Source organism: Dioscorea cayenensis, chromosome 5 (assembly GCF_009730915.1).
Source record: "Dioscorea cayenensis subsp. rotundata cultivar TDr96_F1 chromosome 5, TDr96_F1_v2_PseudoChromosome.rev07_lg8_w22 25.fasta, whole genome shotgun sequence".
NCBI classification, from domain to species: Eukaryota; Viridiplantae; Streptophyta; class Magnoliopsida; order Dioscoreales; family Dioscoreaceae; genus Dioscorea; species Dioscorea cayenensis.
In genome coordinates, this window is record NC_052475.1 from 14,667,605 (window position 1) to 14,694,607 (window position 27,003).

At 35.0% G+C, this 27,003-nt stretch overlaps 1 long non-coding RNA gene across 1 annotated transcript; it reads left to right on the top strand.

Annotated features, from left to right (window-relative positions):
• Positions 1-6,186: 6,186 nt before the first annotated feature.
• On the top strand, positions 6,187-15,350 carry LOC120262524. Its single transcript, XR_005536794.1, has 3 exons — positions 6,187-6,243; positions 14,451-14,511; positions 14,984-15,350. It is a non-coding gene; the product is annotated as an uncharacterized LOC120262524 (long non-coding RNA).
• The last annotated feature ends 11,653 nt before the right edge of the window (positions 15,351-27,003 follow it).

Sequence of the window (27,003 nt, forward strand, 5' to 3'; positions counted from 1 at the left end):
ACTGAATACATAAAAAAAAAATGAGTATCATTATCAAGACTATATTAAAAACCAAGGAGCAATTCTTCAAAATTTAAAAAGCAAGATATTTTCTTTCAAACCTGAGGAAACAATGAAATAATTTCCTTCAAAGTAACTCCTAATTCAACTAAAGTAGCAATTGCCTCCAGCACATATGGACATTGCCTACCGAAAGTATATAGATAAACATGACCAAATGCATCAGCATGATAACAAACTGAAAAAAGAATAAACTGGGATATTAAAATACTACAACTTAAAAAATTGGAAATAAAGTTCCATTTCTTCCTGCATTACTTGAACATAATATCTAAATCACAATATGGCAGTATTGGCATGAATCTTTTCATTAAGCCAAAGAAGAAGACTTCTGACAACCTAACTGATGAAACCTATCCTATGAATTTGAAAAGTACTTTTCAGGTTTTATTGGTCTTTACACAGTTTCTGTTGGATACTAAAATGGTAAACAAGCATAAAATTTAGTCTACCTTAAGCATTCTTTGTAGCAGACAACTGCCGCCCGATAATGTCTAGAAATCCGATAAAGCTTCCCCATTGTTAGATGCATTCTCAGTGTTCTTACTTTGGATGGGATTCCTTCCATCTGGCAAGAGAAAAGGACTTAACAATGCTTTTGTTCAAGCAATGAATCAAGCAGATATAATTATCCAGATTTAAAATAAGGAGAAATCCAATGTCTTTAAATTATAATACTGAAACTATAGCAGCAAGAGAAATTGTTCATTATTTTTTATTGAATTCCATCCTGTAAATATATTCTATAGATGATAACCAATTATTAAGTATCTAGATCATTTTGCATCAGCAAAGGATCACAATTCTGTTTTTTATGCAGTGAAACTACCCAATAACATGGGACAAATTTTGGTTGAGATAAATGAGGAACATATCACAATGATTAATCATTAGAATCAAACTGAGGGTCTACCATCTCCAATATATGATAAATATATTTTAAAAAATTGGTCCTCATACATTAAATGATTGATCTAAATCAAAATAGCTAAAGGTTTAGACTACACCATTAGAATGCATAGTTTATACATGTACCAGTTAAATCTGGTTTCCTATATTGCTTCTTGGAATTATCCCTTGAAAAAAACAGACAACCATGACCATCTATATGCTATGCTACAAACTATAAGCATGAAAATTGACATAAAGACCAGAAAAGTCTTCTATAGGAGCCAAGCTTACAGCACCTTCAAATGTCAAGCATTTTAAATGATATATGAATGATATGAAAATATCTATATGTCCACATGCAAAACAATTCAAGCATTAATTCTACTTAACTTTTAGAAGAAAAAAAATGTATTTCTCATGTGCGTTCTTATTAAAATAAAAACGGAATAAAGAATTCATAGGAACAAATTGATGGGTTGTATATCAAATCAATTACCAAGAATATAATATTAGGTGCAAACAATAATAAGTAAAAAAGACAAAGTTAAAAGGAACCTCAGCAAGTGCAGCACGATTCTCATTTAATGCACAATGGCAAAGAGTGATCTTGAATTTCACCAGCAAATCATGCATAACACCCGAGGGAAAACACTCATAGGAAAAAAAAAAATTCAATAGCTTCATGCTTGGGCAAAATGGATCATCCACAAAGACATGATTTTACTTCAAGGAATGCACAAGAAAAGCTACAACAAGTAGATGGAATCCTTTTGATATTGGAAGAAAATTACTGGAGAAAAGTCTAGTATCATCACAAAAAACCACTCACATCAAAGATTGGGGGAAAAATAGTAACTTGTGCAAAAAAAGGGCCAATTTTTAAATTATAAGGCAAAATGATAAAAACATAACAAGAGCAAAAGAAAAGATGCAAATTACTTATAAAAATAAAATTAAATCATAAAATACAAAATGAGAAGCAAACAATCAAAACAAAAAAGAGAACTAGAGAATTAATCTAAGCTAATCAGCAAACAATATGAGTAATAAAAATAAATATATAAAATGCAAAAATGCAAAATGAGAATAATAAGATCAAAACAAAAAAAAGGGAACTAAAAAATAGCTCTAGGGGAATAATCTAACAAGATAATAAAACAAAATCATAAAATACAAAACGAAAAAAAAAAAATTCAAAACCGAAAGGCAAACCAGAGAATAGATTTAAGTTACTCATCAAATAAAATGAGTTTTAGCAATTAACGATGATGCCAAATGAAGAAGCACATGTCCACATTTTCATAAGAAAACAAATTAATCAAAGGAAAATAAATACATGCCGAAGTCAGAATAGTTGGCAATATTGTCATGCAGAGACTTACCAGGTTTTCAGCCTTTAGGTATGGATTTGATTCAGTATTTGTTGGTGCATGTGAAACAAGAAAGCAGCCCAGTCAAAGTTTTGCATGGATCATCTTAGCAAACATGACAGCTACAATTATGATTATCACAGAGAATTGACAAGGAAAATATTAGCATGTAGTTGCCACCTTAACAAAAAAACAATGTCAATCAAGTATATCTCAAATTCTTGAACAGAAAAAACAAAAAAAAAAATTTAAAGCCTATGTAATTTCATTACAAACAAAAGATTTATGCAATCAAAAATAGGCAAAGTGAAAGGTAAAAACAGTTTTAATAGAAAATGACAAAGCTCTACAACAAGTAAAACACAAAGGCAATTCGGTGTTCTAATACACACACAAACACACACACACACACAGAGAAAGTAATAAGCAAATAAACAAAGAAGAGAAGAAGCAACAACCAAGATAAAATCAAATCTTGGCATGTTGAGGAGCCTAGCAAACCAAAACTCATCAATAAAATGAGTACACCTGAAAGAACAAAAAAACAAATGAAATCAAGAAAATACGTTCAAATTCTTCCAAAAGAATAACACCTGCAAACAAACAAGTGTTCAATCCATAAGAAACCTCAATCAGATCACAATCTAATTTCCTCATATATAATATGAAATTCAACAGGGAATGAATGTTTCTTAAGGGATTATACAAGAGCTTGGACTATGTCATAGAAACCATTGCCAAGAAAACAAACATTCTTGAAAAAAAAAGAGAAAAATTAAATAAGATGTCCAAATTCTTGACTACTACCAACAGCAACAAGTAGACACAAGATCAGTCCACAAGAAATAGAGCATAATTTTTCCACTAATGGTTTGACATTAGGAGCAATTGAACTGTCACAAAGACCATTTTCAAGAAAAAAAACACCCTTAATAAAAAAACAAAACATGAAAATAAAAAAGCAAACAGACTAAGTCATAGAGAATTAACAAGAAAATCTTCAAATTCTTGAATATCAACACCATATACAACACTAGCAATCAGTTGACCACAAACCTAATTGTGAATACATAATCATTTAAGAGTGAACGACAGTTTATTGAGAGGATTAAAAAGCAAGCAGACTTAAGTCATAGCAAAAGAAGAAAAAAAAACATAAATTCAGGAAAAGGGATTTAATTAATGCAAATAAGCAACTCACAAGAAACTTAGATCAAGAAGCAGGGTTTCTTGCAAGGCCATTGTTAGGAAAACAACAAAACCAGCACAACATAAGCCCTAATCATATCAAAAACAATAAAAAAGGCATGAACAGAGAGAAATCTTGTGAAGAGGGCAACCTTATGGTGACAAGCTAGCGAGCGGCATTGAGAGCTTCAGAGTGGGATTCACCAAGAACTTGGAGCTCAACAATGACTCAGCGAGAGGAGAAGAGTAGCACACATGCACCGAGGAGACGCTGGAGAGCGTTGTCCGTTGGAACGAGGCCGTGGAGAAGGAGGTGATGAACGAAGGTACCATCGCTAAGCACCTTATAGGGTTCACAGAATCCAAAGCACGCTGAGTAGAACCTCACCGCCTTGCGGTGCCTCTTCTGCTTCTTCACCCTCATTGATGGAGCTCACTGGATCCCTAATCCTTTCTCACGCCGGAGGTGAGGCAGAAGAGTAGAGGGTTTTGCCGTCTAGATCAGAGGTGAGGTGGTCTTCGAGTGCGCGGATTTTCTCATCGTCGGTGAGGGATTATAGGAGGGTCTCGGACTGAGAGATGGGGGCGGTGGCGAGGGATGGTTTGAGAGGGCGGCCGAGGAGGGCAGCGAGGAAGAGAGTAGTTGCCGCGGTGGTGTAGGGGATGAGGGTTCTGAGAGGGTTGTCGTGGGGCCGGAGTTTGAGGGTGGCCCTAAGAGGGTTAGAGGGTTTGGGGAGGCGGGCACGAAGAGGCGAGGGCGGAGGAATTAGGGCAAAAGAGAGAGAGAGAGAGAGAGGCGAGGGCGGAGGAATTAGGGCGAGAGAGAGAGAGAGAAAGGATGGTTTTTTTAATTATTTTTTAAAACTAAAATTAATGCAGAGGGGTTTAACTAAACCGACTCTAGAAATTAAAAAAAAAAATCCTATTTATTATAGAGGTAGTTTTTTAAAACCCTTCTATTTAATTGCCTCTAAAGCCCATAAATGACGTAGTGACTTCTTCTTTAGATTATTATATGTTGTTCCCATATCTACAACTGGTTAGATGTGAGTTTAGAGAACTAAATTATTTTAAAGGGAAAGATTGTGAACTCCAACCCGTTATTAAATCCTAGCCATTGGATATAAGGATATATATATATATATATACTTATATTATCTTTTATCATTTGTTTAAAATTATCCATTTAAATTAGGATCTATCACCCAATTCCACTTATTTGACCCTATCTTTAGGACTGCGCCATTTATGCAACCTCCCAATTGGTATCTTTGACCAGATATGATCAAGATCATGACCAAAGTCGCCCTCAATTTTTTTAACATTAGTAGTGTTGGTGACAAGGTTCCTTTTGGAGCTGTACACCGGTACTACGTGAGGCAGGTGATTTTCTTTTCAATTCAAATTGTTTTTGTTTACTTTTTTTTTTATTTAAACTTATGATTAACCAGGAGTAGAAGTTTTAATCAATCCGTTGAATGTTAGAAAGGAAAGAAATATCTTAGAGTTTAAGTTGTGGTTTCTAAAACTATCCAAATTTGATTTTGATTTCTTGAGAACTTGATTGGTGCCAGTCACATATGTAAGTTGAAGACTAATACTTGAGGTTGTGAATCGTTGTATTAGAATTGTTGTATGACAAGTCAGAAATGTTAAATTATTTGGCAATTATTTTAAATTTTAAAAAAGTCTTGCAAACATTTTGATCATCGTCTTATGTATTCACTATATGGAAGCCATTTATTGTACAAAATTATCAATATACAAGGTGAAAAAATAGTGTCTGAAGTCTCTTCAAAATGATCGTGATATTTTCGCCAATGAAACACAATGCACCAAATTAATATATGATTTCTTGTAGTGAATATTATGATAATTCATTATAAAGGAATAATCATTTAATACAAGAAAAACAGGAATTTGACACGATCTATTTGGCACAGTTTTGATCCCGGGCCAAATTTTTCACCGAAATTGGCACAAAACACATGTTAGTGCCAAAGTTGTCACGGTATTTGGCATAACTACCGGATCATGACAACTTTGTCATGGTATGTAGCCCCATTTATGTTTTTGATTAAAATTTAGACACAAAATGGTGCTAAAACCGTACCAAAAACCATGCCAAACACATCATCAACTTCTTCGGCACAATTTTTGGCACGGTGAACCCGAAACTGTGCCAATGAAATATATGACACTTGGTACAGTTTTTGGCACGGTTTTGGATTATCCGCGCCAAAAAACAATGCCAAACAAGTTGATGATGTGTTTGGCACAATTTTTGGCACGGAGAACCCAAAACCATGCCAATATGTTAAATTTTTAATGTTAGAATTATAATAAATAAATAAATTAAACAGTATAATACTTTCAGATTTCTTTTAAAATTAAAAATTTAAAAAAATATATACTTATTAAATAATAAATAAATTATTATATATTCATTATTATATATAATAATAATAGTGATAATAATAAGCTCGTTCGGCTCAAGCTCAAGCCGTTCGTGTTGAAAAAGGTTAGGTTTTTGGCTAGTTTCTGATTATGTTTATTGTTTGTGGGCCATTTTTGTGGAATTTATTGTGATTTATTACGGTTTGAATGGAGGTTTTTTGGGATCAGTGATATTTATTGCGATTTTTTCTTTCCTTTTTTATCTGTTGAAGCATTATGAGGCAAATGCGGAACATTTCACAAGGTTTGCTCACTAGATCTTGAATCTCTGAATGAGGTGTGTTTTGTTTCAAACTCTCCTTCTCGATTTGTTTCTATATTTTTAATTATCGATGTGTATTCATTGATGAACATTGGATGCTTCTGGTTATGATTTGAATGTTTTGTCTATCACCATATTATATCCAGTTAGTTATTTTTTATATGAAAAGAAAATTATATATTGTAGACATAGAGAAAGTAGAATGGTTGTGATTTTGGGTTTTTATTTCTATGGTAGTATCCTTTGGGAAGTTGAAGACACTCCGATTCATGTAATGATTTTCTTTTCTTCATATATATATATATATATATATTTGATTTTTTATATTTGGTGGGAATTGGATATTAAGCAAAACTATTTTGCTCGATGCAAGCGTCTCAATAACAATAAACTTATAGTATCAATTCCCAGAGAACTTGCCAAATTATTGAACCTCAAAGTCTTGTAAACGATAAAACTAAAAAGAATATAGCATATCAATGTTTGAATTTTCAATTTCTAATAGAGTTATGAAGTATGGACTTAGTTTTTATTGTAGTGATATTTCAAATAATGGTCTTTGTGGTTGATGGTCCTTTCCCCACATTTTCTTTCCAAAGGTAAGAAGGGATGGACCTTGTTTACAATCTAATTTCTATAAGTTTGGTTGCATTACTCAGTATATTTTGGATGGATGTGTTTGATTTTGATGTTGTTTATATGCCTTGCATTGTATGAAGTGATGGCTTAGCAAGATCGGATACTTATACTTAAACTCAGATTCTTGTCTATGTAAATGAAATGATGGTTCAATTATAGGTGACATACATGGACATACATGATTGTTAATTAATGATATAATTTTCAGGCATGTGGATTTAAAAACTTTTTATGTCAAACAATCATTGCAACTTTCCTAGTATATCTGTTGAGGAGAAACAATAATCATTTAAGTAAGAGAAGTTTTACACCTGTGCAATTTGTACTAATGTTTTGCTTATGGTCAAATTAGGAACTCTTGCTTGTGTTTTAATTGTGTGTAAGTATTTTCCAGAGATATGTAAAAGAACACTATAGTTTATGAGAGAGCAAATGTGAAATTCCCTTTTTCTTTTGGATAGTCACCTTTGCAATATGATTAATTAAAAATTAGTTTTCTTGGTCTTTGTAATTCTTGTTTTATTTGTTTAGATAGTCACTTGTGCTAATCAAGTCACCATTCTTTTCATTTTTCTCATGAGTAGGCATGTTTGAAATTTGTTATGAGATTTTAACCGATGGAAATCAACCCTTAAAAGAAACTCTTTTATGAACACAATGTGAAAAATAAATGTGATGCGCATGGCTTGATCACAAGCCATGCTGCCTTGGTGCATTCATACATGATATGGTGCACCACATTGTTATCATGTTCCCATTGATATTAAATTTTCATAATGAAATATAGAGGAGTCAGCAATCTTTTTTCATAATGGAGAAAATTGTACAATAATAAAGAAAGCTTACTAATAAATTAGATGACTAATCTTCTTCATTAATATAACTCTAGCAACCTTATATAATTTTATTATTTTCTAGATGATTTTGGTGCAACTACTTTTTTTAGTTATCTATGAGTTATGGATAAGTATTGATCTTATTACTAGTTAATTTTAGTTATCGAATGATCTCTCTGCTTTTCAAGCATGTGGATTTAAAGACTTCTTATGTCAAACAACCATTGCCACTTTCCTAGTGACACCAATGGCTCCCGTATTGTGAAAGGAATATGATAATTGAAGAAGACCATGAACTTCAATGTTTTATTTTATTGTAAAAGTAATATGTGTGTGTAAATATATATCATATTAAATGAACTAGCATTTCCTTGACAAAAAAGGCACTGATTTAATGTAGGCCAAACATAAAACAATAATGCTGGCAATTATTAAGCCTTTTAGTCTCCCACTTAGGACCACATTTTTACCTTTTGAGTATTTTATAATTTGACCATGAAATTCTTCTTTTGAATTTGGTTGTTGAAGCAAACATTATGGTTGAATTCGACAGGGATATAAATAGAACACTATATAATGTGTTTAATAGGCTCGAGCAATTATTTTATTTAATATTATTGGATTCTTTCTCTTAATGTTTCTTTTGTTCAATAAATTTATTTATCTTTTCTAACTTATTGCAACTTTGTTTTTTTTTTCCATCTCGTACTATGACTTTATAAATTCACATTATAGGTAAATAAGTTGTTTGGATTTTTCACACCTCCATTAATAGTTAATCTTGTCTAAGCATTCAGTTTTGCTTCAAAGGAAATCTCTACTTTGGAAAATTAAGTAAAGTGGCATACAAAATTTTGTACCAATGTGCTTATATAATGGTGATGGCGCTTCAAACTTTTTCTCTTTTTGTCTTAAGTTTTAAATTTTATATAATTGTGATTTTGTGACAAAATTTTGTCTATGCTCTAGTTGTTGATATCCTTTTAAAGTTATGCCCAAGTTTTCTTTGATACTTAATGGAACCTATAATTTAATAGAACAAATTAATTGTTGCTTCATTGATTAGTTATTAGTTGATTAAACAAATGATATCAACTTATTGTAATTTTTGCATTTATTCTATTTTTTTGTTGTTCAAACTTATTAAAAACAATGAGTAGTTAAATTTTCTTGTTGGTCAGACTTAAGAAACCAATTCTATTTTCTTGTTGTATGACATATGTCGAATATGTATTTAAAAATATTGTATGTGACCTAATTAATGTGAAACAATGACCATATGTAATTATGTTCATAGGCCCAAAAAAATGTTGACAAGAAAGTGGATGTATAATCGAAATCTACCTGGACAAAAGGGTTGACTAATGAATTTATTACTAGGTTGGATGAATTCATCCAATTTGCAGTTAGTCAAGATGACTCTTATAAAAATGGAGAGAATATTAGGTGTCCTTTTTTAAATTGCAGAAACACATGATTTCTGGCTCCAGATGATGTAGTTCTGCATTGATCCGTGAGTTTAAACAATGTTATTGGAATTGGACATGTTATGGGGAAGAATTGTTCCGAATTAATGAAGAGCTGAATGAGGATTGTGATTAAAGTGTAGAACATGTGACAAATTGGGGTGACTATGAGCAGATGACTTGGGATCAAAGAATGGTGTATGATTGTCTCCATTCTAATGTTCCGCCATGGGATCCATCTTGATAAGTGCGATCCGCAAGTGCACGGAGTCGTCAAGTAATACCTCTCGTGCCAGCACGAGAGGGTCGTATTCCCTGGGCCCAAGGATCTACCCTTACTTCCTCTTCGCTTATTGTCTAGCCGACAGATTCGAAAGGTTTCTCTAATCTATTAATTTAAATAAGATAACTACAAGTGGAGACTAAAATACGGAGAGGGGTATAAAATCAAGGGAAAGTAACGGTCACGGATGCGGATTCCCTAGGGGCTACTAAAGTACACAGGATGCTAAGAATGTCATGCAATTGAAGGTTTGGACCTAGAGATTTCCTAGATTAGGTCAACCCGATGGTCACGGCCATTGACCCCTAATCCGGTATAAGTATTGACACAGAATTTCTTCCGATCAAATCCTCATACGATTGCATTAACAAGTGGGGAAATCCCTAATTAGAGCCGGAACACAACTTGGTCTAGCCCTAATGGTGGAGGGGTACAGAATACCCGATGGTCACGGCGTATTCATACATGAATCCCTTCCAAACTTGGTGTGTCTAGTACAAGGGCGATGGTCACGCTACCAAGTACAACCTAGCAGTTGGTTTACAGAGTTCTCATGTAAGCAACACATCAAATGCACCAAGAATGAATCTCAAAACACAACAATTGCAATAAACAAACTTAAATCATCCAAATACACAAGTTCACCCCAAGGTTCACCGGCATCCGGTGACCTTGGGGTCTACTCAAATCCATACAAAAAGAATCCAAGCAACAAATCCATGCAAACAACTACAAATGGCATAATAAAAAAACTCCCTCAAACAATGGAAGAAGGAAGACAAGCCAAGCTAGGGTGGAAAGGCTTCCACGGACGCCCTGCAATGGGGGCGGCTTCCCTCGTCGTCTACAAACTCCCAAAGAAGAGATCGATGAAGATCTAGCCAAATCCGAGCTTCTCCCTTAGATTTCCCTTCTCCAAAAACATGTAATCTTGCCTCTCAAAGACGGTGAAAAATCGGCTTGAAGAACTCTCCCAAAAAAACTCCTCCCTTGCCCTAGAAGAAATCAGCTTCTTATATACCCCGTCGGTCCATGCGGGCGCATGGAGCCCGTGAAAGCTCACGACCAAATGGCCAAAAAAACCCTGCCGGTACTACGGTGATAAGCTACGATGTTTTTGCTACGATACAGTGTTTTTACTACAGTACCGAGGCTTGAGAATTCCCAGCAAACCTCACGGGCATCCATGCGGGCGCATGGAGCCCGTGAAACTCCCAGCCAAATGGCCGCAGCAAGAACAATGACCTGCTACAGCGTCGCTACAGCGTCGCTACAGTGCCGGGACCCCAAAAATGCCGTTTTTGATGTCGAATTCATCCGATTTGCATTTTTGAGCATTGTTTGACTCATTTAAGACCTGCAACACCGAAATAACCAATTTAGACATAAAACGGGCATCAATTCGTTAACATGTTCACAAATAATACACGATTAATACATATAAAATACATACATTTAGGCGTTTATCACATCTCATTATAATGATGAAGCTAGTCTAGGTGTGCAACCACCATTAGATAAGCCAATTTCTGGTTTTCAAATTGATGAAAGAAGTCAATTATCTGATAAATTTTTTAATGTATTAAAAATTGCTAACCAACCCCAATTGTCTTTTGTTGCTAGGATGCTATTTATCAAGTCCTATGCTAACATGTCTAAGGCTGATTTCAATTCCATGATTATTGCAATTAAAGAAGCTCTTCCTCTAGATAATACAATAGCAACTGATTATTACCATCATAGGAAAATCATAAATGAATTGGGTTTACCCATGGTTAAAATTGATGCTTGCAAAAATGGTTGCATGTTGTATTGGAAACATAATGCTGCGGAAGTTTCTTGCAAGTTTTGTGATGAGCCGAGGTATAAACAGATTAAGGGTCGATGTAGGTTACCTAATAACCACACTCATAAGAGGATTGTACAAGCTATACTTAGATACTTACCACTAACTCCAAGATTGTAGAGATTATATGCTTCTAATGCTACAACAACGCATATGACTTGGCATACTACTCACAAAAGAAATGAAGGAGTATTGTAACATCCATCTGATGCTGAGGCATGGAAACTTTTTAATAGAAATTATCTTGATTTTGTTGAGAACCTTGTAATATTCGTTTAGGTTTATGTGTTGATACCTTTGCACCACATGGCCAATTTGGGAGGACTTATTCATGTTGTCCAGTGGTTGTAACTCCTTATAACCTTCTACCAGGCATGTGCATGAAAAGACCTTATATGTTCTTATCTCTAATTCGTCCAAAGTCTAAGAATCTGAAGAAGAACATAGATGCTTTTTTACAACCTTTGATTGATGAGCTAAATAATTTATGGGTTACTACTGAAATGATTTATGTTATTTTCAATAATGAATATTTTCGCATAAGAGCTGCACTTTTGTGGACAATTAATGATTTTCCTGTGTATGTGATGCTATATAGGTGGAGTACTACCGGGATTTTAGGATGTCCAATATGTATGGAGAACTCTAATGTTTTTCATTTACGACATAATAGGAAGGCTAGCTATTTTTATTGTCATGGGGTGTTCTTACCCCGAAATCATTCGTACCATAAGGACAAGAAATCTTTCATCCAAGGTCGTGTGGAAAAACTCGTCCACCACCAAGACTGTCAGGGGATGAAATTTTTAATCTAGTTATGACATTACCAATAGCAGTAGAGGACCTAATTAACATTTCCCTAGGGTATGGAGCAAATCATAAATGGACAAAAAGAAGCATTATTTGGGATCTACCCTATTGGAAAACTGATCTGATCTGACACAATCTCGATGTGATCCAAATTGAGAAAAATGTTTAGGATAATGTGTTTTGCATTGTGATAGATGTGAAAAGGGAAGAGCAATGATAACGTTAATGCCATAAAATATGTTGGAGTTCTTTGTAACCGTAAGGAGATAGTAGTTCCTTCAAACTATACATGTTGAACTATTCCTAAAGCACTCTACACTTTAACTAAAAAGTAGAGAAGGGTTATTTGTGAATGGATTCACAAATTAAGGCTTCTAGACTGTTATGCTTCTAATCTTGGAATGTGTATTGACATGAATGAATTGCAAATAACTGGCAAGAAGAGCCATGACTACCATGTGTTTATACAAAGGCTCATTCGGATTGCTTTTAAGGAATAGCTGCCATTGTTCATTTTGAATCCATTGACAAAATTGAGCTTATTGTTCCATACTATATGTTCTGCTGTGCTAGACATTAACAAACTTATTGACTTAGAAGAAAAGGTTATAGTGATTTTATGTAACTTGGAAAAAATATTTCCACCTGCATTTTTTTGTTCTATGGAGCATCTTATTGTTTATTTGCTTTATGAGGTTTGAATTGGAGGCCCTATTAAATATAGATGGATGTATCCTTTTGAAAGGTAATATAAGCCATAATCTAATTTCACAGAATAAAATATTGTTGATGGCTTAGATTATGTAATGTTTTGTCATTCTTATAATTTAAGGTTTCTCCAAAAACTAAAGAAAACATTAAATAATAAATCACATGTTGATGGTTGAATTTGTCAAGCATATATTGTGTAAGAAATCAACATTTTCACAGGGCATTACTTTGAACCTTGCATATCATGTAAGAGGAGGAGATTGCGGCGAAATGATGAGGATGTGAGCAATGACATTTTCTCACCTTTCTACATACTCAATTACATTGGTCAAGGTCAAGGATGTCCAAAGATTAGGTAGCTATCAAAACATGAACTACATGTAGCACATACTTACATATTGTGAAATTTCCCAAAAGTACAACCATATTGCAAGTAAGTTATTATCAATTAATAAAATGTATAGTATACAATGTGTAAAATATTTAACTATTAGTTTGATGCATATTCTTAGGATATTCATCAACTATCTACAAGGAAACCCCTTTGATGTCATTGATAAGGTAATTGATAAGAATTTCGCGAAATGGTTTGAAAATTTTGTAAGTAATGATACAAATATGTTGAAGCTGTATAAAAATTTAGTGAAAATTTTCATGGATATTTTTTGGGATGTAGGTTGCAAATGAGTTCAATCAAGTCATGGATCATCTCTTATAGAGCTTGGCTTGGGGTCCATATAAGAAACCAACAACATGGCTGGAATATTTCATTAATGGCTATAACTTTCATAGTGTCACACATGGCATGCAGAAGACCACCATGAACAGTGGTGTTTGTGTACTAGGGACCAATGCTAATGATGCATCTATTAATTTCTATGGTTACTCGAAGATATAGTCCAACTTGAGTATCATGGTAGTAGATGGAATCATGTAGTTTTTTTTTAGTGTACATGGTTTGACCCAATAAATGGCACTAAGGTTCACCCTATATATAAGTTGGTCGATATTAATCGTAAAAGGATTTATCCAAAGTATGATCCATTTGTGTTGGCACAACAAGCTATTCAAGTGAACTACGTTGACTACCCAAGCACAAAAAAGATAAGGTTGATTGGTTGGCTGTGTACAAGACAAAATCTAGGAGAATAGTTGAGGCAAGTTGGCCAAAAAAGGATGGATCTGCATATTAAATGGAGGAAATTCAATCCTTAACAAGCGCCAATGCTATAGAAGAAATTCCTCTCTTTTTTTTGACCCACAAGGCATACAACTTGTTGTTGACTTATGTGATATGTTGCAACCCATATCAAAGGTTGAGACCGAGGAGGACCAGCAAGATGAACTGACAGATGATGAAGAAAATGAAAAATCTGATAATGATGATGATGAACAAGATTTTTAATAAACTAAGCACTTTGAAGATCTTATCTTGTTTTTGTCTCTTTTAGATATGAACCTCTCTTTTTTTTTTCAAATTAGCTATTATACATTTCTTTTGAATGGAAGTTTTCTTTATAGTTCCAACGTGAAAATCTAACATTTTCAAATATTTATCAATTAATTACTTTGGAGAGATGCAACACATACTTAATTTTATTATTTATATTCACATTTGTGCTTCTATGTAGGTGGATAGACTATTTTACTTGAAGAATGATGGATCGTTTTGAAGATTCCGGTGTACATCAGGTTTGACTATCCTTTGACCTTTTTTCAAACTTGCAATTAATTTTAATTTGTAAACACATTGAATATTTCTTTTAATTCAATAGTAATAAAACATGTTTTGTATAACATGAATTTAATTGTTATTAGCATAATATTGTGCCCTCACATATCATGTGTTAATATTTTGATTTCAGATGTAGTTTGTATTACGTAGATATTGTATTTGTATTAATTTAGACAGTGAATCCTATTGTATATGTTTCTTTGGAAAGGATTGCTTAGGTTTAGTTATAATCTTAGTGAAACCTTTGCAAAAGTCTTATCTCACACTTATATTCACCAAAATTATTAGATCAAAGCTAACTTAATCATATATGTCTAAATGGCATTGTTGGTTTTTATGTTTAACTTCTTATATTTGTATACTTGTCTCATTATTTCCCAAGTTGGTTTTTTAGTTTCACCATTCAAGATTAATTTTTGGTAACCTCAGGATGGGGTCAGTCTGGACGTCGTTCTAGTGGTCAATCAACATCAAGTTGTGGTGGTCGATCCACGTCAGGCTAGAGTCGATGCACCCCAATTATTTGTCAAAGATATGTTAACCCCACAGTTGTATCTAATACATATAAAGATTTGGGAATGCCTCCTTTTATACATCCAAATATTTAGGCAACAACGACAATGACTCCATCGATGCCAATTCCACAACCTTCAATAGTTGCGCCAGCTACGCAAAGCCCTCCAGTTCCACATGCTGAGACTTCTGCTCATGCCATTGAGGATCTACGCATAGAGAAGGAGGGGCCCTCTAATAAGTCTATAAGCACTGGGTCCCCTTGGGTTATAACCCTATATAGGCTAATTATGTAAATAAAATTCAATGTTATGATAATTTTATAAGTTTGTGCTTAATTTTTTTTTAAAAAAAAAGTGTTGTTCTCCATTTTAATTAAAGTGTTTTTATATCATGATTTCTTTTTCCAGAGATTATGAAGTTAAGAGAGCAAATCCATGAATTGGTCAAAGGTCTCTATAAAGAGACATGGACCATATGGGGAAGAGTGCCCAAAGATGTGAGACAAAAGATATTCACCGCTTTTAGGGTAAATATCATTTAAACTATTAAATTCATTAATGCTTTTTAATTATGTATGTTAACTACGAGAAAAACAATAACTTGATTAACCTTACTTTTTCCTAGGGCATATACAGCTTGGGAGGTGCAACATGAATCTTCAATGTTGCGGTATTTCAACCATGAGGCAAGTGAATGGTTGAAGAAAAATTTGTATCTTGCACATAATCTTTACAAGGCTCTACTTCCATGGATGGCTCCTGCAGTTTGGGAAGGTTTACAAAGGCATTGGGAGTTAGAGGAGTTTAAGAGAATAAGTGAAAATAACAAACAGAATAGGGCAGAAATTGGAAGCTCCTCCATCGTTATCTACCATGGTGGATCTGCCAGTATTGTTGTACACAGCCTTAGACTGGTAATGCCCTAATCCATATAAATACCATTAATATTGTTCTTTATAATTTACCCTAATTTTTAAATTTTCTTTAATATGATTTTATTTAGGCGGAGGAGGTGGAGAGCCAACACCAAAAGAATACTTTACCGTACTCACAAAAAGAAGGATAGCACTGATAAGTGTCTAAATGTATTTTTATATATATATATATATTATACACTTAGTATGTATTTTATTAGAATTGATGCTCGTTTTGTGCTTAATCGCATGTTATTTGCTTTGTAGGGTATGAAGAAGCCACGAAGAACATGAGGACATGATTTGGGCGAAGAAAAGAGAAAACCAGGTTATGCAGCTGTAGCAGATTTACTGCAACTGAATCACTGTAGCTGATTATTGTAGTAATTTCAGTATAGCAGCTATTGTAGTACCAGGAGAATTTTCAAGAAAGAAACTTTGGCCTAAGTTATGCTGCCTCCATACGGGCCGCATAGAGGCCATATACCCCCTCCCCCCTCCGCGAGCGCGGTATTGACCTCTGTATAGGTCGGAATTTGGGAGTATTTGAGGTTTCCTCTAGGGCAAATAGAGAGAGACTTCTCTTTTACCTTTTGGCACCACCACACATTCTTGAGGCTTTTCGGCCATCTTTTGACGATGATCCTTGGGGGAAATAAGCACACATCATCACCAAGAGGGTGAGGATAAAAGGAGAAGGTGTTGGAGTGAAGATCTAAGCCATCATTGCAAATCATTCAAAGCTCCATCCATTCAAGAGGATCAAGATCATAGAGGGAGTTTTCTTGCATCTTTATTGTATCTCTTTTCCTTGTTTGCTGCATAAGTATCTCTCATCATGAGGGATTAAATTATTGTCGTGTTTGGATTTGGATGAAACCTATGGTTCATCTTGTGTATAAACCTTGGATGTTGTCATTGTTTAATTTGATGGTTGTTTGAGATTCAATCATTATGCTTTGCATGTCTTGAGCTACAAAAGGATAAATCCATAATTCATTCTTGAATTGTATATGTTAACATAAGAGAGTGCTTATACTAGGTTATACATAGATTGAAAAGGGATACTTGTGTCGACACGCTGAGAGATTGGGTGTTGGTCACCCTCCAATGTTAGGTTTAAGGAGAGGAAAAGTAGGTTTACTTCTATTTAGAGATTTCCATGAACTCAGTGCAATCGTAAGAGGGGTTAGTCCAGAAGAAATTCTGATCACCACTCATATAGGATTAGGGGTTAGCCACAAAGAGATTAGGGTTAACCTATCTAAGAGATCTCTGGGTCTTAACTACCATCATTACATCTTTAAACCATCCTAGTTTGAGCCTTAATGACAACCCTAGGGGGATTCCTTGTCTGAACACCTCTTTCTCATGCTTGACACTCCCTTCTTGATTTATTTATGTGTGCTAGTAACCCGGCCATAAATTAGTTAGTTTATTTTATTTTATTTGTTCTTATTACTAAGAATTATATGCTAGATAGTAGATGAAGAGTGAGTAATAACACTTCCTTGGCCTCGTGGAACACGACCCCTGTGTCACATATAGGGTATTACTTGGCGACCCCGTACACTAGCAGGGAATCAATCAGGCACACTCGAGGTTGTTCATGCCACACAAATTGTTGTTAGTATGAGATAACTTTCTCAAAATAAATGCACTTGAAATTGAAGATGAATTTCAACCTTTATGCTCTTCATAAAATAAAATTCAACTTATATCATATCCTCCAAATTCGATAAGGGATTTATAGAGGGCTTTCTCCATGGACTGTGTCACAAATACCACTTAAGTTTAATTCAAATTACATATCCCTCCTCCACCCCCCGCCCCTAAAATATTTAATAAATAGAGAAAATCTCAACCAAAAAATAACTGTACGCCCAAAATGAACATTACCCAACCCCCATGCCTTTGGTTACAAGCTTATAAGAAATTTAATGAAAGATTACAAACATTGGTGATGCTCAGTTAAGTAACACCTTATTACAATGAGGTTTTTAAACTCCCAGTTACAAGAATTGCATAGATTAGTTCTTTTGAGTGAGGGTTTATCAAACAAGTGTGTTTTTATTTAATGATAAATTAATAATGGACATATTTCATTAATTCTGAAATTTTCTTTTATTTATTGGAAAGACATTCGACTTAGAATCATAAACATCCATTCTCTCAATTAGAAGAGATGTGTGCTCCTATGATGTTATAGAAGTTGGCCTCATGCATCAGTTTACTGATTAATTGATATGTGCAATATACTGTGGAGCTGATGGACAGTGTTGGATGATCGGCAAAGGTAAAAGATTTCTATTTCTTTGATTATCTTCATGGATTTGATACACTATCATCTACATCAATGGCAAGCTCCTAACTAACTAGTGAGTTAATCTTTTAATAAGCCCAGCACTTGCACGTAATGTATACATATAGAAATTTTGAATTAAAGGAATTCTAACTTCAGCAATAAAATTCACCTATTTTGATGTATATTACATGGAGATAAGTATAACGTGCTCTTATACATTTATTTTATCATTCTATGGTGTGTAATGTAACAATTTAATAGAACAAAATAATAGAATAACATAAAGGCTGAACTTATGTTGAGAAAACTCAATGAAATTTATAAAGGCTGAACAAAATAAAATTCAACTTATGTCATATCCACCAAATTATATAATATTTGTATTTAAGCATGTGTTTTTTTATTTGTATCAAAATTAGTTTATTCCTTGAATTATTATGGATTTTAAGTCTTGATAATGTAGTTTTTTTATTAAATTATATAGTTTACCATGGAAATATAATCACATGTCCATAATATTGTTTAATGTTTAATGGATGTAGGAGGAATTTGACAAAAGCAATAGCAAATAAATACAGTCAAGGACTAGATGAGAATTCTATCAACTAGGATGAATTATGGGATGAGATAGCCATTGGGAATCGTAACAAAGTGGTAAGGAAGGGTAATATTGTTAGGATATGTCTTCAATCAATTACAAGCCACGATTGGGATTTCCTGAATCAACTGAACAACTCCACAACAGATTTAAGGAAATGGAGGATAAGCTTGCTAGGTCTCGTGCTGAGGCTAATGATCGGTTACAGGCTGAGTTAGCGTGTCGCGAGTTATTTGGATCATCATTGCTTGCCGCACTTTGTGGGCAAGGTATCGATCTTTCTAGAAAGCCTATTGTTGCTCGCATGCCATATGCCCCTCGAGCATTGACAGGAAAGTCACAAACACATGCTAATGAGCACTCTCCAATGCTGAAGAGATCTCGTATTTCTCCATCTACCCATAATTCTTTTGAAGACTTGGAGGATGATGTAGGGGCTTTTTGACAATGTACATGGTTTATATTAAGAGTTTTGTGAAGTTATGTTAGGTTGGACGTTATTATTGTAATGCTAGATTGTAATAACATTTTTGCTTATTTTACTAATATTGCTATATTTTGATGAAATTTAATGCAAATTCTAATATTAAAGAAATCCATTTGTAATTTATTTTATTTTTTTAAATAAACTATGCCAAATTATGTGCCAAAAAAATATGCCAATATCCCACTAATTTTAAACTATGCCAAAAATCGTGACAAAAATATTTCAACAACCATGTTTAATTTAAAATTGTGCCAAAAATCATTTTCATTCCAAAAACTGTGACAAAATACACCGTGCCAAAAACTGTGACAACATCAACCTTGCCAAAAACCTTGATACAATAAACCGTGACAAAAACCATGACAAAATAAACCATGCCAAACACTGTGATAACATCAACCATGCTAATAATCATGATAAAATAAACCATGTCAATAACTGTGACAACCAAAATCGTACCAAAAATAGTGACAAAATAATTATGCCAAAAACTGTGACAAACTAAACCATGTCAAAAACTGTGACAACCTGACCGTGACAAAACAAACCATGCCAAAAATGATACCAAAAAACCGTGACAAAATTGGCACTGTTTAGTAAAAGCGTGACAAAGGTTGGCACGGTTTTACTATTCAGTGACTAACTATATTTGTCACGCATGGTATAGGCATGGTTATGGTACCATGCCAAAATCAGTTTGTCATGGTTTTTTGGCTCATTTCTATGCCAAAACTACCGTGCCAAATTCCTATTTTTCTTGTAGTGATTTAAATGATGGCTTGGAAGAAATTCGCCACCATATATCAAGACAATGGCTAAGAAAAATTTTCACATTGAAGTGCATAAAAATTTCAATTATTGTTCAATGTCAACAGTAACTAATTTGCAGGGAAATTTCCTATCTCTACTAGATATCAGTCATGTTTCAATAAATGTCAAGCATCATTACATGTCTTGCTAATTACTCCACTTATATAATACTAGGAATTATGAGGCATCTTGTTAATCATTTTAAGGTACCACATGTGTCTGCTCATATCATTCTATCCATCCAACTATGATTGTTTCCATGTGTCTCACCTTAATTATTACTACTGAAACTTGTTTCTATATGTATAACACTTTGACAAACCACCCATAGAATCACTCAACAATTGTGAGCACATAAAATATAATGTGCAAAAGGCTTGGTGTTATACATATGCAAGTATATTGATTGATTACCCGCAAGTGTATGGGATCGCCAAGTAATACCCTATGAGTGACACATGGTTCGTATTCCACAAGGTCAAGGAAGTATTATTACTCACTCTTCATCTATTATCTAGCCTACAATCTTTAGTAAGAAGAACAAATAAAACAAAATAAACTAACCTAAGCTAATTCTATGGCCGGGTAACTAGCACATGGATGTTAAAAAACAAGGGAGTATCAAGCATGAGAAGGGAGTGTTTGGACAAAGAATCCACCTAGGGTTGTCATTGAGTCCCAAACTAGGATGGTTTAAAGATGCATTGATGATAGTTGAGACCTAGAGACCTCGTGAGTAGATTAACCCCAATCTCTCGGTGACTAACCCCTGATTCCATACGAATGTCAATCGGAATCTCTTCCGGATCAACGCACCTATGATCACATTAAGTTCTAGGAGTTCTCTAATAGGAGTAAACCTACTATCCTTTGGCTTAAACCTAGCAATGGAGGGCTACCAACACCCGATCTCTCGGTGTATAGGCACAAGTATCCCCTTTCAATCTCTCCTAGATCTAGTACACTCGAGTAGGTCACATCTACGCATACAACTCATAATAGAATTACGGATTTCTCCATACATGTAACTCTAAGCATCAAAGCACGGAAGATTGAATCTCAAACAACCATCAAATTAAATGAAGAACAATATATCCCAAGTTCATACACAAGATTAACCCTAGGGTTCATCCAAATCCAAACACAACAATAAGTTAATCCCTCATGATAAGGGACACTTATACAATATACAAGGAAGACAAAAACATAAAAGAAGTAATGAAAACCCCCTCTAGGTCATGATCTCCTTGAATGGACGAAGCTTTGAATAGTGATGCAATGGTGACTTAGATCTTCACTCCAACTCCTTCTCCTTTGCTCTTCTCCCTCTTGGTGATGATGTGCACTTGTTTCCCACAAGGAACATTGGCGGAAGATGACCGGAAGGCCTCAAGAATGTATGTTGGTGGCGGCCCAAGAGGCCAAGAAGAAGTCTCCTTTTATTTTCCCAAGAAATGATCATTTATCCCCCAAAATGGCCTCCATACTAGCGGTATACTGGCTCAATGAGGACCTCCATACTGGTGGTATACTGGCTCAATAAGGACCTCATTGAGGCCGTTTAGGGTAGGCAAAAGTGCACTCTAGCCCTCATACTAGTATCCATACTGGCTCAATGAGCACCTCATTGAGCTAGTATGCCTTCAAGCAAACTATTCTCTTCTTTGGCTACAGTATTCATCCCAGTGTCAATCCAGGATGGGATTGAGGCCGTATGCCTTGGATCAATTCCTGACTCGAAAATCATCCAGGTGCTACAGTAGTTGCTACAACAATCTTGCTATAGTGTCGTTGCTGCAGTAATATGTTAATTAAGCACAAAACGGGCATCAATCCTTGTAAAAATACATGCTAACTGTATAAAATACATATAGTTAAATGTGTACATTTAGACACTTATTAAATATCCCCACACCTAAGCATTTGCTTGTCCCCAAGCAAAAAGATAATAATAAGTGGCTAAATGTATTACCTCCGGCTCAAATAAATACAAGACTCTACAAGCATTGGAAAATGATAACTAGATAATGAGTTACAAAACATTAAGCACAACAAAAAGATCCTGTCTCACCTCCTATATGTTTGTGCCATGTGTGTGAACCTTGTATTTCATCTGCCCTGACTTGGTCTAGCCTACTGACTTCAATCAGTACAGCTCTAGATGCTAATCACTCCACATGCAAAGAGTACTAAGTCCTAAAATGCTAAGCGCTACTTCAATGAACAAGTAAGATCCTTCCAAGTTCTGAACTCGAACTAACTCCATTTTCCTTTTCAAAGCCTCTAGTAGGTAGTCAACAAGATCACTAGGGTTTTTATTTTCACTTCATTTCATCAATATTTTTTTCGAGTCCGGCTAACATAGACTGCACAAAGAAATCTTTCTAAAGGGTGCACATGCTAGTTAGGTACAAGAGCCACCCAACTACTTGATTACAGTCTACATAGACGCATTCATGCTTCATTAGTAGAGGAATACTGACATAGACTCATTTTTTTAAACATTCACACTAGATCATTTCTTCATACTACTCTACATGCCACAAAACTAGGGCTAGCTCAACAAAACTTAGAAGTTTTTAAGAGTACATTGAAAGATAGAACTTAGTATTCTAAGGCTAAGTACTCAAAGTTGTGTGTTAAACATATAAGAGAGTTAGAGTAGTCAAGTTGGCTATTCCTAAGGCATCAACACAAGATTCAGTACACAAGACAATACTAAAGGTGAAACAAGATTCAATAGAGTACAACAACAAGTATGTAACTCAAATCAATCATTAATCCATGCTAGAAGAGTCTCACAAGAATGAATAAGCTATCATGGGTAACACTAGCATGCAAACAATAACCCTAATACATACAATACACCCATCCCCACACCTAGTGTTTTACATTGTCCCCAATGTACACTAGTCATGAAAAACATAATAATATATGCAATAAAAATAATGAAGGAGGATGGAACGAACTTCCATGGTTAATCTTGGGCACATAGCGAGATGTGACCCGAACAAAAGGTGTTGCAAGCTTTCATGTTGGGTCCGGCTTTCATGAAATGTGGAGAGGCTCACCAAGCTCCCTTAATGCCCTGCAAGGCATAAAGGGGCATCATCATTCCAAACAAAAATTAAGATTGCAAAAATAAATACTAGGGAGTAGTCAAAACATACAAATACTAGAGTAAGAGTAGTAAAGTTCTACACAAGGTTGGTAGGGCATCCCCTTCCCAACTTATTAAAATCAAACAAACACACAAGAAAAAAGTAAAGCAAAATAACAAACTATGGAAATAAATTGTCGATGTGGTGGTCTTGGTGTACGAGATCGCCAAGTAATACCCTATGAGTAACACAGGGGTCGTATTCCACGGGGCCAAGGAAGTATTATTACTCACTCTTCATCTATTATCTAGCCTACAATATTTAGTAAGAAGAACAAATAAAACAAAATAAACTAACCTAAGCTAATTCTATGGCTTGGTAACTAGCACACGGATGTAAACAAACAAGGGAGTATCATGGATGAGAAGGGAGTGTTTGGACAAGGAATCCACCTAGGGTTGTCAGTATGTCCCAAACTAGGATGGTTTAAAGATGCATTGATGATAGTTGAGACCTAGAGACCTCGTGAGTAGATTAGCCCCAATCTCTCGGGGAATAACCCCTGATCCCATACGAATGTTAATCAGAATCTCTTCCGGATCAACACACCTATGATCGCATTAAGTTCTAGGAGTTCTCTAATAGGAGTAAACCTGCTATCCTTTGGCTTAAACCTAGCAATGGAGGGCTACCAACACCCGATCTCTCGGTGTATAGGCAAAGTATCCCCTTTCAATCTCTTCTAGATCTAGTACACGTGAGTAGGTCACATCTACGCATATAACTTCTAATATAATTACGGATTTCTCCATACATGTAATTCTAAGCATCAAAGCATGGAAGATTGAATCTCAAACAACCATCAAATTAAATGAAGAACAATATATCCCAAGTTCATACACAAGATTAACCCTAGGGTTCATCCAAATCCAAACATAACAATAAGTTAATCCCTCATGATAAGGGACACTTATACAATATACAAGGAAGACAAAAACATAAAAGAAGTAATGAAAACCCCCTCTAGGTCATGATCTCCTTGAATGGATGAAGCTTTGAATAGTGTTACAATGGTGGCTTAGATCTTCACTTCAACTCCTTCTCCTTTGCTCTTCTCCCTCTTGGTGATGATGTGCACTCGTTTCCCATAAGGAATCGTTGCCGGAAGATGACCGGGTAGGCAAAAGTACTCTAGCACTCATAATAGTATCCATACTGGCTCAATGAGCACCTCATTGAGCTAGTATGCCTTCAAGTAAACTACTCTCTTCTTTGGCTACAGTATTCATCCCGGGGTCAATCCAGGGCAGCATTGAGACCGTATGCCTTGGATCAATTCATGACTCAAAAATCATCCAGGTGCTACAGTGGTTGCTATAATGATCTTGCTATAGTGCCACTGCTATAGTACTCCAGCTGCAGTAATATGCTATAGTAAATACACTACAGTACTGTGACCTGGTTTTCTTCTCTTTTTCGCTCAAATCATATCTCCATGTCCTCCATGGCTTTCGTGCCCTGAGAAGCAAATAATACACGATTAAGCACAAAACGAGCATCAATCCTTGTAAAAATACACGCTAACTGTATAAAATACATATACTAAAATGCATACATTTAGACACTTATCATATATATAGAACGAGCATGATATTATATGTGGAAAATATGGCTTGTATATATCTAGCATAACAAGATCTTGAAGAAGTGTTATACAACCATCTAGCTAAGAAGTTAACATCAGTGATTATTTATAAGGTCATATGCTACATACCAATATATGTTCAACCAAATACTATCTATTGTGTGTGTAGATAAGAATTTTGAAGTCAGGATATGATGTTTAGGCTTATGGTTGGGTCTACGTATGCTTTGTACATGCAACTCTGGGTTTGCATGCATGATATATAGAATTATGTATTTTAGCAAATTCTAATGCTTGTGTTGGGGGATTTTTCATGCCCTTGGAATTTACTCTTAAATATAGGGTATTCTGAGGAGCTTGATTCAATGTGGGGTTTGGAATTATTGGGCATAAATTGATAAGTGCTTGAATATACATATTTTGTCATATCATTTTACATACATTTAGCATCACCTTTTATCAGGTTTTATCGCTCATAAAGTGTATTTTGTGTTTCTTTATGCAAACAAGGCTGTGAAGGTGTGTAGAGGGAAAAGGAAGCAAAGATAGGGTGTGAAGGCACATTTTGAGATTCTAATTTGCATGATACAAGGACCAAGACACAAGCCATGTTTGCATACATGGGTGTGTGTGTGACAACTTTTGAACTTTTTGAGCTAATTCATAAGCCGAAAGGGCACAAGGGCAATCACACACCTATGTTCCAACTTGTGTGAAGATTTCAACAGAATTCTCAATATTTTCAATCGACAAAAAGCCACATGTTGTACATGAACTATAACAAAGTTACTATACATGCATGGTAATGCAAAGAATTCTCAAAAGAAATCCCACAAAATTAGTATACACATACTGTAACAAAGGTAATATACATGTGTACTGTAGCAAATTTATTGTACATGACAAGTGAAATTTTCACATAGCTATTTGCAATCATGTGGGAGGCCATATGAGCCTCTAATTTCATATTATAAAAGGTTGTTTTGCAAGTTTTATAGGTATATTTTATGCGGCTCTTGAGAGGCAATGATGCTATGGTTTGGAGATGAGGTCTTTCAGCTAAGAAGACGTTTCTTCACCAACTTTGATCGATTCCTCCTCCGTCATAGCATCAAGGAAGCCATCAATGACCTAAATTCAAAGTGGATTCCATCAAGACATTGAGACTACCCACCAAGGCCATCATCACGGATATAGGGGGTGTTTAATTCTTTGGCTTTTACATACTTTCATTCATTAATTTTTTGTTTTGTATATCGCTACATAGAAAGCTAAACCTCTAGAGCATATTCGGGCATGTGAACCCTAGGATTCTATTTTAATCTTGATTTGCATTGTGTTTCAAATTAATGCCAGTTTGGTTGTGTTTCTATCTTGTGTTTCTAATGCTTGCTTGCTCTATTAAGTTTATGGTTGATTGGTTTGCATGTTCTATTTACCTTAGTGACGAGAGAGATCACCATTAGGGCTAGAATTACCAGTATTGAAGAGGGTTTAGAGGGTGAGCTTTGAGATAACGTAGTGTCCCCTTTGCTTTCTGAGTTATTTATCCTATCTCCATATTCCCTAAGCTCTTAGCAACTATATGTGGTGAGAGGTTGACACGCGTCCGAATATGCGTGTAAACCGCAAGTGCACGGGTGTCGAAGTAATAATTACCCCGGTGAGTGGGTAGTCGAATCCACAAGGAACAGGGCTACTAGTACTAACTTCTTCTCTGCTTTCTAACCTAATGATAAATGGAAAGGTGTGGTGATCTAATGTGCGAAGAAATGAATACCGGAGACAAATATGCAAGGGTAAAATGGATGGAGATCTCAATCAGTAAAAGTGGGGTATTCGGGCAATGCTCCCCCTAGGATTCAGGTATTAGGTACCGAATAAGCAAAGTGTTTCTATGATGAGTAAGTTAAGTCGTGGAAATCCAAATATAATCGGATCCGGCCTCCCGATCACCGATACTAGTCCCCTACGAGGTCCCGGTGGAGAAATCGCTCAATCTCAACACCTCACACCACATATGACTGCAAAGCACTCTAGGGATTCCAAGAGTTGTATCCGATTCCTAAAGATT